The sequence below is a fragment of the Lagopus leucura genome, unplaced genomic scaffold (genome assembly GCF_019238085.1).
Source record: "Lagopus leucura isolate 7727_CA_CO unplaced genomic scaffold, USGS_WTPT01 Super-Scaffold_100037, whole genome shotgun sequence".
NCBI lineage: Eukaryota > Metazoa > Chordata > Aves > Galliformes > Phasianidae > Lagopus > Lagopus leucura.
In genome coordinates, this window is record NW_024962286.1 from 2,022,508 (window position 1) to 2,035,511 (window position 13,004).

Sequence of the window (13,004 nt, forward strand, 5' to 3'; positions counted from 1 at the left end):
AATAATAATAATAATAATAATAATAATAATAATAATAATAATAATAATAAAAGCCAAATCTCCAGGTCCATATTTATCCATAACTCTGACAGATATCATGGGTATTTTCCTGCATAAGACCCTCAGGTTATGAAAAGAAAAGGCTGTGGATAAAGCTCTGCTTAGTGATTTTTTGCAGGAGCTCCAGCCCTGGCTTTGCTGCTGATACTCCTTGTGAACCTGAGCAAGTGGCTTCGCTTTGCTTATCCCCAGCTCTAAAGTCACTCCATTCCCTAAAGCAAACAGCATCCATCCACTCTGCCTGCAAAGCAAGGTGCTGCACCTTGCCCTGCTCTCCACCCATGTGTAAATATGGGACTGTTCCTTTGCTTTTCCTACAAAATGGGAACTAACCAGCTGATGGGTGCAGGATTCAACGCCTGGAGATTTCAGGATCTCTCTGGATTTGAACCTCACTTCTCCCCTCGTCCCCATATGCTGTGTGTTAACGTCTGCCACCGTGCTAAGTCTGATTTAGTTTGGTGTCTTCTCAGGGGAGAGGTTGGCTCTCATCTGACTGCCAGCCGTACACCAGGCACACCAGTGGCACCGCAGAAATAACAGCGATCATAAATAGCTGACAACACCTGCTGGTTTTGAATCAGCAACAAGTGATAATCCTGCGAGCAGCTAAATGGGACTTTGGGATTCCGGGTATTGGCCTGGTTAACTGCCTCCTTGGTTTGATTATTCCTTTTTTTTTCCTCCTTTCAAATGCCTCAGGGAGCCACTGTGGGGACAGGAACGACCCCAAATCTGCTGGTCTTTCATCACATCGGTTCCTCATCTGTTTTGGCGTTTTTTTTCCCCTCTCCCTCCTGCCCCACCTGCAGTGCTTTCAGGCAAAGGGACCTCATGGAAGCCTCGAAGGGAAATAATAAAAGTACTCCTGCACGTAAAGACCTCGAACACTTGTGCAGGTCTTGTGCCCATCAGTGGGTTCACTGAAGGCAAAGCGATCACTAACGTGAGTAAAATCCTACGGCCACCTCTGAACCACGTCTGGACATAGAGAATCTTGCCTGCTACACCCCTTACTGATCTTTGGATTGCCCAAGCTGATGAAACAGTTATTTCCCCAACGCAGAATCGCTTCTGCTGTTTTAGTTTGATATTTTAGATGTTTCTCTTCCCCGCTGCTGTTTCAGTTTGCTGTTAATAGATTGGTTTTGCCCTCGTGGCCCAGCCTGCATTCGGGTCACCTCTCCAGTAGTACGCACCCTTTGGAGAGCACTAAGCACAGGTTAGTGGGGGTCACGACTCACATAACCCCCTTGAGGGAAGTTTGGCTTTAGCCAGCCATGAAATAGCAAATCTTCCGCTGCAGAGGGGAAAGTGAGGCTGGGAAAGGGGGTGTGGGGGGGTAATTTTATTATTATTATTATCATCGCTTGACCTCCCAACCCAACACTCAGAGCTGCCTCTTGTTAGGAGCGTGCAAACTGGCATATGGCCCCTGCATCACCAGGGACACGCTGCACCGATCCATCACGGCACTTACCAGCCCCATACACCCTCACAGCCCTTGGGATGAGTTGTTCCCAGCTGGCAGGGCTCACCAACAGCTCCCAGTCCGACAACAGGGGCAGGGGAGACCCGCCGAGCCCCGAATCTGGGGTGGGAAGGTCAGCACCACTGGGCTGCATAAATCTCTGCTGTTAGTTGCCAGCTGCACCCCTAGAAGTTATTTGGAGGGCAAAAAACTTGCAAAGTTGATGCAAAGCTTGCTCTTTCCCACCATCCAGGCAATGAAACACCCCAACATCATAAAGCTTCAAACACTCATTAATGCTCTGAAAACTTTACCTTAGCAAAGGTGGAAATGATGTGAAAGAGGCAGAGTTGGGCAGAATGGGGCCTTGTAGAGTTTGCTGTGAGCTCTGCAAGGAGGGGGAACCAAAACTGCTCAGTATGACCCAACCATCTCTCATCCCCATCTCCATAACAAGGAGGCTTGTGCCAGGAGAGAACCCACACCAGTGGTGACATGGATAGCAGAGCCCAGGGAAGGCCTGGTGTCAATTTCAGGACTTTTAATTAATCAGTTGTTAATTTAATTAAGGCAGGTTTGGGTGTCGGATTCAGGATTCGTCCAGGTTGGCCAACCTTTGCTCCCTCCCTCCCTTGTCCTGACTGCACAGGGCCAATATCCCAGGGTAAAATAATAGCAGCAATAATAACAATAATAATAATAAAATAAATCCATCAAAGCCTATTAGTTAAATTGCTCTGTGCAACCCTAATTGACCACGAGGGATCTCCTAGGCGAGGAAGGCCGTAAATCGCCATCTGAACAGCGGCGAAAGGGAAGGAAAGGAGGAGGGAAGAAAGGGAGAGAAGAAAGTTTGCAGTGGCTGGGGATCATTTTAGGCGACTGCCTGGCTGGAGGCTGAGGAGAAAGGAGGCTGATCTGGAGCATATGGTGCAAAGAGCCAGTGCTGGGGGTGGAAGAATAAAAACCCTGAGCGGCGCAGATCCTGAGGAGCTATTTATTCCTCCCCCTGCAGATGTACATTAATGCAGGAGGAGTAGGGGGAGCAGATCTTTCGGCTGGAGAAAGAGAAACAGCGCTCCTTCCTTTTAACATGCTGTTGTCTGGCTTGATCTTGTCACTCCAAAGGGACCCATTCAGAGGTATTCATGCATCTGCCTCGGGGGGACAATGGGACCTTAGTTTATAAACTGTCTGTCCAGTTGCCTGCGGCCTTTAGTCCTTTTGTTTTCGCTTCTCTTAATAAACTTTTTGGGGGAGTTCATCAATACGCTTGAATAGCTGATGTTCTCATTCTCAGAGAAGGGAATAACAGAAGGTCTCGAAGGTTTTTTTGTTGTTGTTTTTTTTTTAATAGAGGTGGGGGTGTTTTGTTTTGTTTTGTTTTTTACCCCTTAAAGGAGAACCGAGGCTTGAAAAGCATCAGAATAAACCCTTTAAAAGAAAAAAAAATCTGAATCAACCCCAAACAAAACCTCCATTCAAGAGACGGAGAAATGCGCAGCGTTTAATTGCGCGCACGCTCACACGCACACACGCACCCGAGAGCAATTCTCGTCCTGCCGACAGAATTAAGACGATCTCCGCCTCGTTTTACAGCTCTCCAAATATTTTGGGTAGGGGGATTGGGGAGGAATTTCGGAGCCCAGGCTCATTTCCAGAGGATTTAAGGCTGAATGCTGGCTCGAACCTTTCCCCCGAGTTCCCCCGACTTCCACCTTCCCCCGGCAACTGCAGAAATCACAGCCGAGCACATACGACCCCCCCCCCCCCCCAACACCCCCAAAATAAAGCTCAAATCGCGGTGAACGATGATTTCTTCAGGGAACACCGAACCTCCCGCCCCGTTTTTTGTAGGCGAGCCCACAGATGGAGGGGGGGGGGAGGGTGAAAACACGGAGATTTCCCCTATTTCCAAGCACCGACGCGAAGTCCGGCCCCATCCCCGTGCCGGCTCCCTCTCTCCTCCCTTGATTTCTCTTTTAAGGCGTTTCTTTTGCCGGCAGGGGGTTCTTTTCCCCTTCTCCCTCCCCGCAAATCCCCGCAAGCTCGGAGGAGCCGCTGCTTTGCCCCCTTCCCCACCTCCTATCCCAAGGCAGCCCCCCACCAACCGCTCTCCCCAGTGACTCCAGTTCAGCGTTTTAAGGCCCTAATGAGTGTTGACAAGTTTAATGAGTTTGTTTTAAAGAGGAAAAAACTGGTCAAGTCGAGATTTCCGAGTCAAATCCATTAGGAGTTCCCATTCAAACCTCGCCTGACAGCTCAGCCGCTCTCACACTTCACCAGCCGGCGCAGGACCTGCAGAAACCCCGAATCCCTGCCCCAAAAGCTGAACCTCTTCCTCAGCCCTATAGCCCAGCACGGAGCTATGGGCACCTGGGGCGGATAGGGACCCGCACCCACCCCTCCCTAGCTAAAGGAAAGAGGTAATTCCTCTTTTGAGGGGCAAGGAGAGGGTCTCCCCTAAACATCTCCCACAGGGCAAGGGGTTGCAGCATGCAGAGAGACCAAACGGAGCCGTAATAACCTCTCATTTCTATTGGAAATTGCATTAAACGCCCGGCTATTTTCCTTTCCCCCCCCCTTCCCCCCTTTGCCTTTTTGTCTCTCCCCCCATCAACCTTCATATAAGTAAACAGCCCTGTGAAGCCGAGGTGGAGGTCATGTTAAGTCATGCAGTCTGACTTCGTGAACTTTGAGCTGGGTGATTAGGAGGGAAAGGGAGGGGGGTTCTCCTTTTTCAATTTCTCCACTTCCTAGGTCTCTCCATTGTTCCAATTCCAAACAGCTGCTGGTGCTAATCTTTCGGTTATTTGCAATCAGGAGGAAGAAATACTCACACCCTAGAGTGCTCCGATATTAGCCCTGCCAGCCGAGCAGAGAGAGCACTGGAAGCTGAGGAGATGGAGGAAAACAAAACGGAGCAAAGTTATTGAACTCAGTTTGACTCTGAGCCTTTCAGGTACCTCTCTCAAACCTAAATCCTCACCGGCGAGAAAGCCATGGAAATGAGGCTTACAGGTACCGCATCACTTAAGGCAAGACCTGATTTTCCAAAGGTTAAACTCCTCCATCTACTCAAAGCCTGGCCGGAGCGAGAGGGGAGGGGGAAAATACCAACCGAGGGGAAAAGAAAGCACCACAAAAGCCCGGTTGGAGACCAACCTGGCGAGCTACGCCCAGGAGCGTTTCGTTCGAGCTGGCTTTGAAGGATTTCTATGTAATTATTACCAAGGAGGGCCAGAGAGACTGAAAGGGTCCAAGGAAGCTGCAGTGCGAAATGGACCGTCTTATTTACGTGTGGATGCACGGGGTTCAGCCCCATACGCGGGCTCTCCCTTCCCGTTCATTTATTCACCCGATTCATTAGAGCGATGGGTGCAGGTAATGAGAAGCTCCTCACCTTGAAGCATCCCGAGGGAGGCTTTCCAAGTTGCACAGACAGCAAAAAATAACTCAAGCCTTGGCTTGAAGCCTTAAAACCGGGCTCCTAAAGTGGCTGGCGGGGCGGAGAGGGTCGTTTTGGGGTGATCCCATGAGTGTACCGGGCTTGCCTGGCCCTCAGCCCTCTGCCCAGCCCCGCAGAGCCTTTATTGGTTTACTTAGGTGTTAATCCCTTAACAATCAAGTTCTCTGACCACGGAGCCCCGTCCCTATTCTTGTTTACATCTAATTAAGGGGCCGAAATGCCACTTCCCTTCCGCAGCCCCCCCTGCCTTCGACCAACTTCCATCTCCCACCCGCTTGCTTTGGGTTGTTTGGGGGTTTTTTTAAGCAGGTAAATCGATCGAACGGCGAGATCCCGTCCCCAAATTCCACGTCCCCCGATCCAGCCACGTTCCCTTCCAGCAGATGAAAGGCAGAGCTCCCCCGTCCCGGTGTCACCAGCATCTCCGAGCTTGCCTTAATTCAATTAAACCTCGGAACGCCAGGAAACCAGCGGAGATCCACCCGAGCAAACCAGTAGCCGGGGCTAACAAAGGACCTTTCTTTGCAGAGGGTGCAAGGAGAGCCAGGCCAGCCCATGTGTCATCCAGCCCCGGAGACTCCCGGCTCTGCGGGGTTAACGATTCAGACACCACTGCGAGCTCTGGGACTGCAACTTGGCTTAGATAGCGTCTCAGCCCTGGGGCAATTCCTCTAAATCAATTTTCAAAACAATCAGTTTAGGGGCTTTTAATTAAGCTTTAAACCAGTGGTTAAAAATAGCAGTTTACTTCTTTGGGATGCAAACTAGGCTAGCATAAAAATAAATCAGAGAGACGGGCCCGCTGCCTTTTGGGATTCAGGGCGACGTAGATTATATACGTCCCGAGATTACGAGGATTTCTCTTTCTTCTAAGACTTATTCTCTATCCGAGCAGCTGCTCTTTCCATGCCAGACACCGAAGTGTCGGCAGGACCGCAAAGAGAGGGGATCCCGTGCAGCTTTCCCCAAACCCAAGCTAGGGAGAAAAGAATCAGGGAGGAAAGCTGGGAGCCCAGCTCGGCACATCCACCGGGTTCTTCTATATAAGGGGAAAGCAAAAATAAAAGGGGGGGAGGGGAAGGGTGAAGCTATACGGACAAGAAACAACAACAACAACAACCCAGGGTGTTTCTGCAAAGAGGAAACCCCAAAAAGCCAGGTTAGATTTGAAGCTGAGCTGCTCAGCTTGGAGACGGGACCCCGCGAGCATCCTCTCTCCTCCACCCGCGGTGATAAATTCGCCTAAAAGGTGAATTTAAGCTCCCTGGGCGCTTTTGTAGTTTAAATGGGAGCCTCCAGGTTACCCCCACCGCCCTCTCCCTTTGTTTAATTCTTCTGTGGCCGCAGCTAAAGGGACTCTCATAGGGCCCAGCTCGATACGCACAGCTCACACCTTTAAATCCCTTAAGCTCGCACAGGTTTTTGGCTCCCCAAACCCGTCCAGAAAGCAGATGTTTAAACGCAGCCCTCGCACCAAAGGCAGCTCTTAAAAGGGACCACAGCGTTAGGTTGATTAAAGAGTAATTAAGGGCTGTGGGACTCCTTTGGTGCTGCTCCTAGGACTCTCCTCGCCCGGAGGATTTCTCCCTAGGTGACCCAGATAAATTACAGATAGGGTTGAAATAACTTTTGTCCACGACGGACCGGGATGAGCCCGGCCCGCAAATCCCCGCACAGCGGTGGTTAATGAGGCAGTCATGCAAAACGCAGCGACTTAAACCTAAAAAGAGTCGGCTCGGAGTGACTTCTCCTTCCAGGGCTCCGCGGGTGAGTTTCGAGCCGTTCCCATTTCCATTCCCAACCCTCGGAGCTCGACCTTGACCCGGTTTGTCCCCGGTTTAATGGGGAAAAGAAGAGTCCGGCCGTTTCAGCATCCTCGAAGTTGGGTTTCTCTCCCCTTCTGTTCAATGGGGAAAAGCCCCAAAACTCCCCGCGTGGAAGGGGGGAAAAGAAAACAAAACAAAACGACCAAACAGAAATGAGCGAGGCTGAAAAATCAACCTCCCCGAGAGGAAACGAGGCGATGGGCAAAGGGAGAGGGAAAAAAAATCATCGGGAATCGGAGAGATTTCCTAAGCTGAACTGCTCGGGGACGGGGAGAAAAAACCTTCCCCCAAAGGGCTGCTTCCCCTCGAGAGCTGCTTTCCCCCAGAAGGCTGCTATCCCCCCAAACGGCTGATTTCCCCCAAAAAGCTGCTTTCCCCCAGAGGGCTGCTGTCCCCCAAACGGCTGAATTTCCCCGCTACTTCCAAGGACTTTCTGCTGCTCCTTTTCCTCCGTTCCTTCTCCCCCCCGCCCCCTGCCTTCCCCCCTTTAGATCTCAGCGTGTTTGCTCTTGACTTCATCCACTAAGTCAATAGTTTGGAGATGCCCTCATCCTCAGAGGCCCGAGCCCCCGTGTCCCCTCCCTGTTTTCTCCTGCGGATAATGGCAGCCTTTTGTCGTGTAATCAAGCTCCCGAGGGGTTGGGAGACAGATATAGATTCTTGGCATTTGTCGGTGAAAATGAAAGCTGGATTAGGCAGAGGCGGCTGCACACTCCATGGTAAAGGACAACAACTATTCCCCCATTGAAAGTCCCATTCTGGTTTGGTTATTTTATCTTTAAAAGTTGTTTGTATTTCTAAAGTGGCCATTGATGCACTTAGAAAGTGTAGCAAGCTGTAAAGGCTCGCTTCAAATGAAAGGCGGACAGAGAGAGAGAGGGGGAAAAAAAAAAGAGGAGGTTAAGGGGAGAAAACAGAGTGAGAAAAAATACCGTCATAAAAGGATGGAGAGGAGGGGGGAGAGGGGGTAAAAGAGTTAAAAAGATCCAATTCTGCCTAAAATCGGAGAGAAAAGTCACGAAGTCACAGCAGCCGGGGTTCGGCTCTGCTTTTTTCCCTTCCCGACGGAAAACATCGCGGAGGGGGGGGTGGAAAATGGGGTGGGACCCCTTGGGAACCCAACCCGGGGGGGGGGGGTTTGGGTTTGGTTCCTTCGTTGGGAAGCTTTGATTCTTTGCAACCGAACTGGAAAGCCAAAGCAGATCCTCGCTTTAGCGATGTCATAACCAGCAACAAGCGCTCTGTTTTCTCCTTCGCAGAGGTTTGCTGCCGAGCACTAATGGGGGAAGATCGTCCATCTCTGCACTATTCACCTCTGCCTATTTTCTCCTGAGAAGCTTTGCCACTATAAATGTATAATTCCCCCCCCCCTCCCCCCCGAACGTCGCTTGGATTTAACTCCATCTCCTCGTCTTTTAGATGTGTCTTAATCTGGGCTTGCGCCGTCCTTCCCTCCGCTGAACAGGAGGTAGAGACGAGTGGGATATTTTGCTCTTAAAGGAAAGCATTCGTCAAACGCCCAAACTTTTCCCCTCCTTTTCAATTCCAGGAGTGAAAATCGCAGTTTACCCGCTGCGAGCCGCACACACAAGGGCTGGATTGTGGGCCGGATGGAGATTAAGGGGAAAAGTGCAGGAAAAAAAAGCAGCAGAGCAACGAGGTATAAACCAAATATTCACATTCTCCATCAATATATGTATATATATATATAAATGAGGCTTCAAATAGCTCAATTTGCTGCTATTTAGCATCAAACGCTCCTCGAGAAATAGGGGGGAGGGGGAAAGAATTGGAAAGAATGAAGTTCCTAAATAAGGAATCCCTATTAAAAATAACACCGGCTTTCCCTAATGGCGTGGCCGTCTATATGGACCCTCACAATCACCAGCAGCTCCGGCTATCTGCCCTCTCTCGGATAATTTACACCATACAAAGGTTGGGGGCTATTAATCCCGTCCCCCCCCCCCCCCTTCCATCCCCCCTCCACCCCCCATTCCTATTCATGTCAATGTTTCTTTCTCTTTCCGAGCAATCAAATGTGCTGGAAACAATTGTAGGGAATTTAAACATGACTGTTCCCTGAATATCCCTCGACATCCAAGTGTCCTTTGTACGTTCAACCTCTCCTTTTAGAGACGCTTCTATACTTCGAAATGCAAAAGAAAGCAACCGTGGGCTGTGTTCAAGAGCCGGCCTGGGACTGATGGCACCCAAACCCCGCAATTCGAAATGAGTTTGATGGGATTTAAGGCTACTTCTGCGAACTTCAGGCGAGGCGAAAAATAACCCGAGCGCCTGAAGTTGCTCGAGAAGCTCTTCTCGCCCAGCGTCAACTTTCCTCTCTCCTTTAATTTCCCAATAAATATGCAAATCGATTCGTCCCCACAAATGGGGGAACGGGGAAAATAAATAAATGACAGAATTGCGGTTCGCTTCGGACTTTCGCCTCCGTTGGAGGTTTGGGTGAGAATGGAAACGGCAGCGGGTTGGGGTTGGTCCCCGTGTTTTCCCTTCTCCATTCCCTCGAAAGAAAGGAAAATTACATTTTTCAGACCCTTCCCCCTCCACCCCCCTCGATAAAAGCGGGGCAGCATCGCTGCCTAAACGCCCTGTCCAAGTCCCTATAGCGATACAGCGGGGGGGGGATGGCAGCCCCCAAAGAGGGCTGTAGGGGCTGTCCTATGGGGTGTCACCCCATCATACACAACACACACACTTCGGGGACAGCCGCCTCTCCGCGGGGACGCAGCATCGCAGCTCCCCCTCCTCTCTGCCCCGTTTAAAGGGTCACTTTGATCCTCGATCTTTAGGGGCTCGGGACAAAGAAGCCACTGAAGGCTGAAGGCTGCCGGGTGTGTTTGTCGTCCCCCCCTTCTCCCCCCCCCCTTTCCTTCCCTCCCCACCTACCCCGAGAGAGAGCCTTGCAAACAGCCGTGCCCCCAACCCCACTCTTTTAGGGTCAGGCAAAGTGCTTCCTTCCAATTTTAGCAACAGCAACAACAAGCAAAAGAGAGAGGGGAAAAAAAAAAGCTCAGAAGAGTGAAAACCAAGAAGGGCTTCCTCTGCCTTCCAGAAAGCCTCGGGGGCGGGGGGCAAAGGGATCGGATCTCCCCCCTCGCACCTCTGAGCATCCCTTCGTGCCTTCCGTTGTCACCCTCACGCCGCGACCCCAAAGCCGCCCTGAGGGTTTTCCATTCCTCCCTCTCTAGGAAACGCGACCCTCTCTTTGAATGCCAATTATTTCCCCCCCCCCCTCCTCCTCAAAAGAAAATATATATATATAAATATATAAGCCTTTTTATTTTTAATTATTTTTTTAAAGCCCTTGACTGCGTTTCTCGGGCAGGTGGAGGTGAGCCAGGAGCATCCCTTGAGTCCTGCTGTTGTATGAAGGGAAACCCTCTATTTCCATCTCCAGGAAGACTCGACAGGTGAAAATTAGTTCTTATCAGCATTAATATATAACGATTAAATTAAAAAAAAAAAAAAAAAAAAAGAAAAAGAGAAAAGAAAAAACCACAAACAAGCGCTTTGCTCCTCTTCCTCACCCCAAACCCCAAACCTCGGGCACAGCCGCGCAGAAGGGATGAGCTCAGCTGTCCTATGAGCAGCACGGAGCTGGGGACCCTTCCCCTGTAGCACAGCCGTACAGCTCAGAAACGAGCCCAGGGTCCCCCCTCCCTCCCTCCGCAGACCCTACAGAGCCTTTGCGACAATTCATCACAGGACCCAGAGCCATCCAAGCAAGTAATGTGCAGCCTCAGATCTCCTATGTCCCACAAGACAGAGCGCCTGCTAATTAATAGACAGTGATTCCTGCGAGCAGCCCGAACAGTCTGTAATATGATGAACTTCCTTTGTACCGGTGTCACCACAAATGTTTCTGATAAGGAAAAGCATCCAAGGATCAAAGACTATAAGCTTCTCAATTTCCTCAAGCTGCCTCTACTTTTCCTCACCTACTTTTTCTCTTCTCCCCTCCCTCTGCGCAGCCCCGGCTCTTCTCCGTGAGCCCCGTTCTGCCTGAAAAAGCCCCAAATCCAACCCCGTCCCTTCCCCGTTTTTCCCCCAACAAACCGGTGACAAACGTCTTTATAACCAAGCATTCACTGACATCTCGTTTCTTTTGTGGTCAGCTCAACGCCGGCCCCGGGGCGGGATGAACCGAGGATGAGGATGGGGATGAAGATGAGGATGGATTTTTGGGGGTTGGGGGGATTCAGAGCAGATCTCCCTCCTGACTCCACCGCATTCCCGTCCCCAACCGAGCTGCTCAACCGCACCTGCGCTTCGGTGGTGCTTTAATTCTTATTCTGGACCTGTTTGGGATGGATGGGATGAGAGGTAGCCCCCCTCCTCTTAAAGGACCCCCCCTCTGAGCACACATTGGAAGGGGATCGGTGCCACCAAGGCCCGGCCGGCAGCTCGGAGCCGCGTCCCCATCGCTGTCCCCGTTCCCTGCAGCTCCCAGCATCTTCTCACCCACATTCCTCCAAAACAAAAAGAAAAAAAAAGGAAAAAGAAAAAATAAGAATAATAAAAAGAAAGAAAAATGAAAGCGCCCAAACCGGGCTGAAGTTCAGCTTAAATAAAAGAAGAAGGGGGAAAAAAAGGAAAAAAAAAAAAAATTTTCAGGCCATTGGTGGAGAGAAGAGTTGTGTGGCAGCTGATAGAAATGGGCTGCTTTTTTTTTTTTTTTTTTTTTTTTTTTAAGAATAGTCTCTATAAATATATAATATCTCCAAAGCCCAGGTCTTAAGAGGGTCCCTTATTTGCTTCTTTCTTTTGTAGGAAACGTAATTTTCAGAAAGATGCTTCCCCCCCCCGCCTTACCCTAATGCTCGAGTAAGTACCTTACAGCTTTAAGGCTAGTGTTATATGTGCTTTAAAATCCTGCCATGTAAATTCCCCTGAAAAATTTGGAAAGCTTCTCGGGGGGGTACGAGTGGGGGTGTTGGGGAGGGGGGCTGGAATGGAGGAGGGGGAGAAAGGGGAGGTTAATCCGGGTTTAATGCTATGATGCAGTCACAGGACCAGGGCTAGGCTGATTGTGTTATCTCTCCCCAACATTTGGGTCTCCCATATTTCACCCAGCCAAATAGCTGCGAGAAAAAAGTGCGTATGGAGGCACTCCTGACGCCTCAGGAAAATATGTTATTAATATCTAAATAACTTCCCAATACTGTCTCTAAATCTCCCCTTCACCACTCCAGATGATGAATTCGTTTGAAGTGTTCTCCCGTCTCATCTTTTCAGTGTCTCTCTCCCTTTTTTTTTTTTTTTTTCCTTTTTTTTTTATAACCAGGCTTATTTCAAACTGGTAAATATCTAATTCCTTTAACCACACTGCAGACACGTCTCTCCCCTCTTATATACAATTCTCATTTGCCGGGATCCGGATGGAAAACAGAGAATAAACCCCAACACCGCCTTCAACTCCTTCTGAAAATTATTCGGGCTTCGGGAGCGTCTTTTTTTTGGGGGGGGGAAGCACACCTGGATGGCACATCTGCCCTGCAGCCTCCCCGCTCCATCCCTCCTTCCCCAATTACCACCGAAAGCCCGGGATTAGAAATATATACCTTCCAGCTTCCTTCCTGCCCTCCTCTATCACGGCATCCATCTCCCCCCATAGCCGCTTCCTATCCCTCCCAGCCTATCACGTAATCTACCATTCACCTTCAAATTAGAGATTATTATGGCTGCCTTGTATTTCCTTCCCCTTCCTGCTGAGCCGACCCCCCCCTCTCTTCCCCGTACCCGCATTCCCCTTTTTCTTTGCCCTTTTCCTACAATTCAATCCATTCTTCTCCCCCACCCAGCGCCAAAAAGAAGGGGAGGGGACGCACAAAACCCTGGATCACAAACATCTCCCTTATATTATTTCACTTCCCACTGAATAATTGAACCTCTCTCCCCGCATCCTTGTCTTAAGTTTGTTTTTTAAGACGCCTTCTATTAGATTATACTCGTTCATTCCCCCCTCCAACCTTATCTCTCCTCCTCTCTTCTCTCCTTCCCGTCACACTCGATTTAGGAAGGAGTTTATCTTGCAAACATTTGCCTACTTTGTTTATGTAGACCAGGTTCTGCAGCTACTTGTTCCCAAAAGCCACTGTTTGCCTTTGTAATTGTTATCTGTGTTTATTGTTGTACCTCATTTGTCTCAGCTTTTTTT

General features: G+C 49.8%; 1 protein-coding gene and 1 long non-coding RNA gene across 7 annotated transcripts in view; one reads left to right on the top strand and one right to left on the bottom strand.

Annotated features, from left to right (window-relative positions):
* Positions 1-13,004, bottom strand: part of PAX7 (paired box 7) — an 88,410-nt gene that overhangs the window by 66,763 nt on the left and 8,643 nt on the right. The window lies entirely within an intron of this gene.
* LOC122186584 lies at positions 6,714-9,248 on the top strand. 3 transcript variants are annotated; one of them, XR_006181167.1, is made up of 3 exons: positions 6,714-6,767; positions 8,376-8,486; positions 8,960-9,248. It is a non-coding gene; the product is annotated as an uncharacterized LOC122186584 (long non-coding RNA). The 3 variants fall into 3 exon arrangements; XR_006181166.1 differs by lacking the exon at positions 6,714-6,767 and adding an exon at positions 7,500-7,545; XR_006181165.1 differs by lacking the exon at positions 6,714-6,767 and adding an exon at positions 8,204-8,294.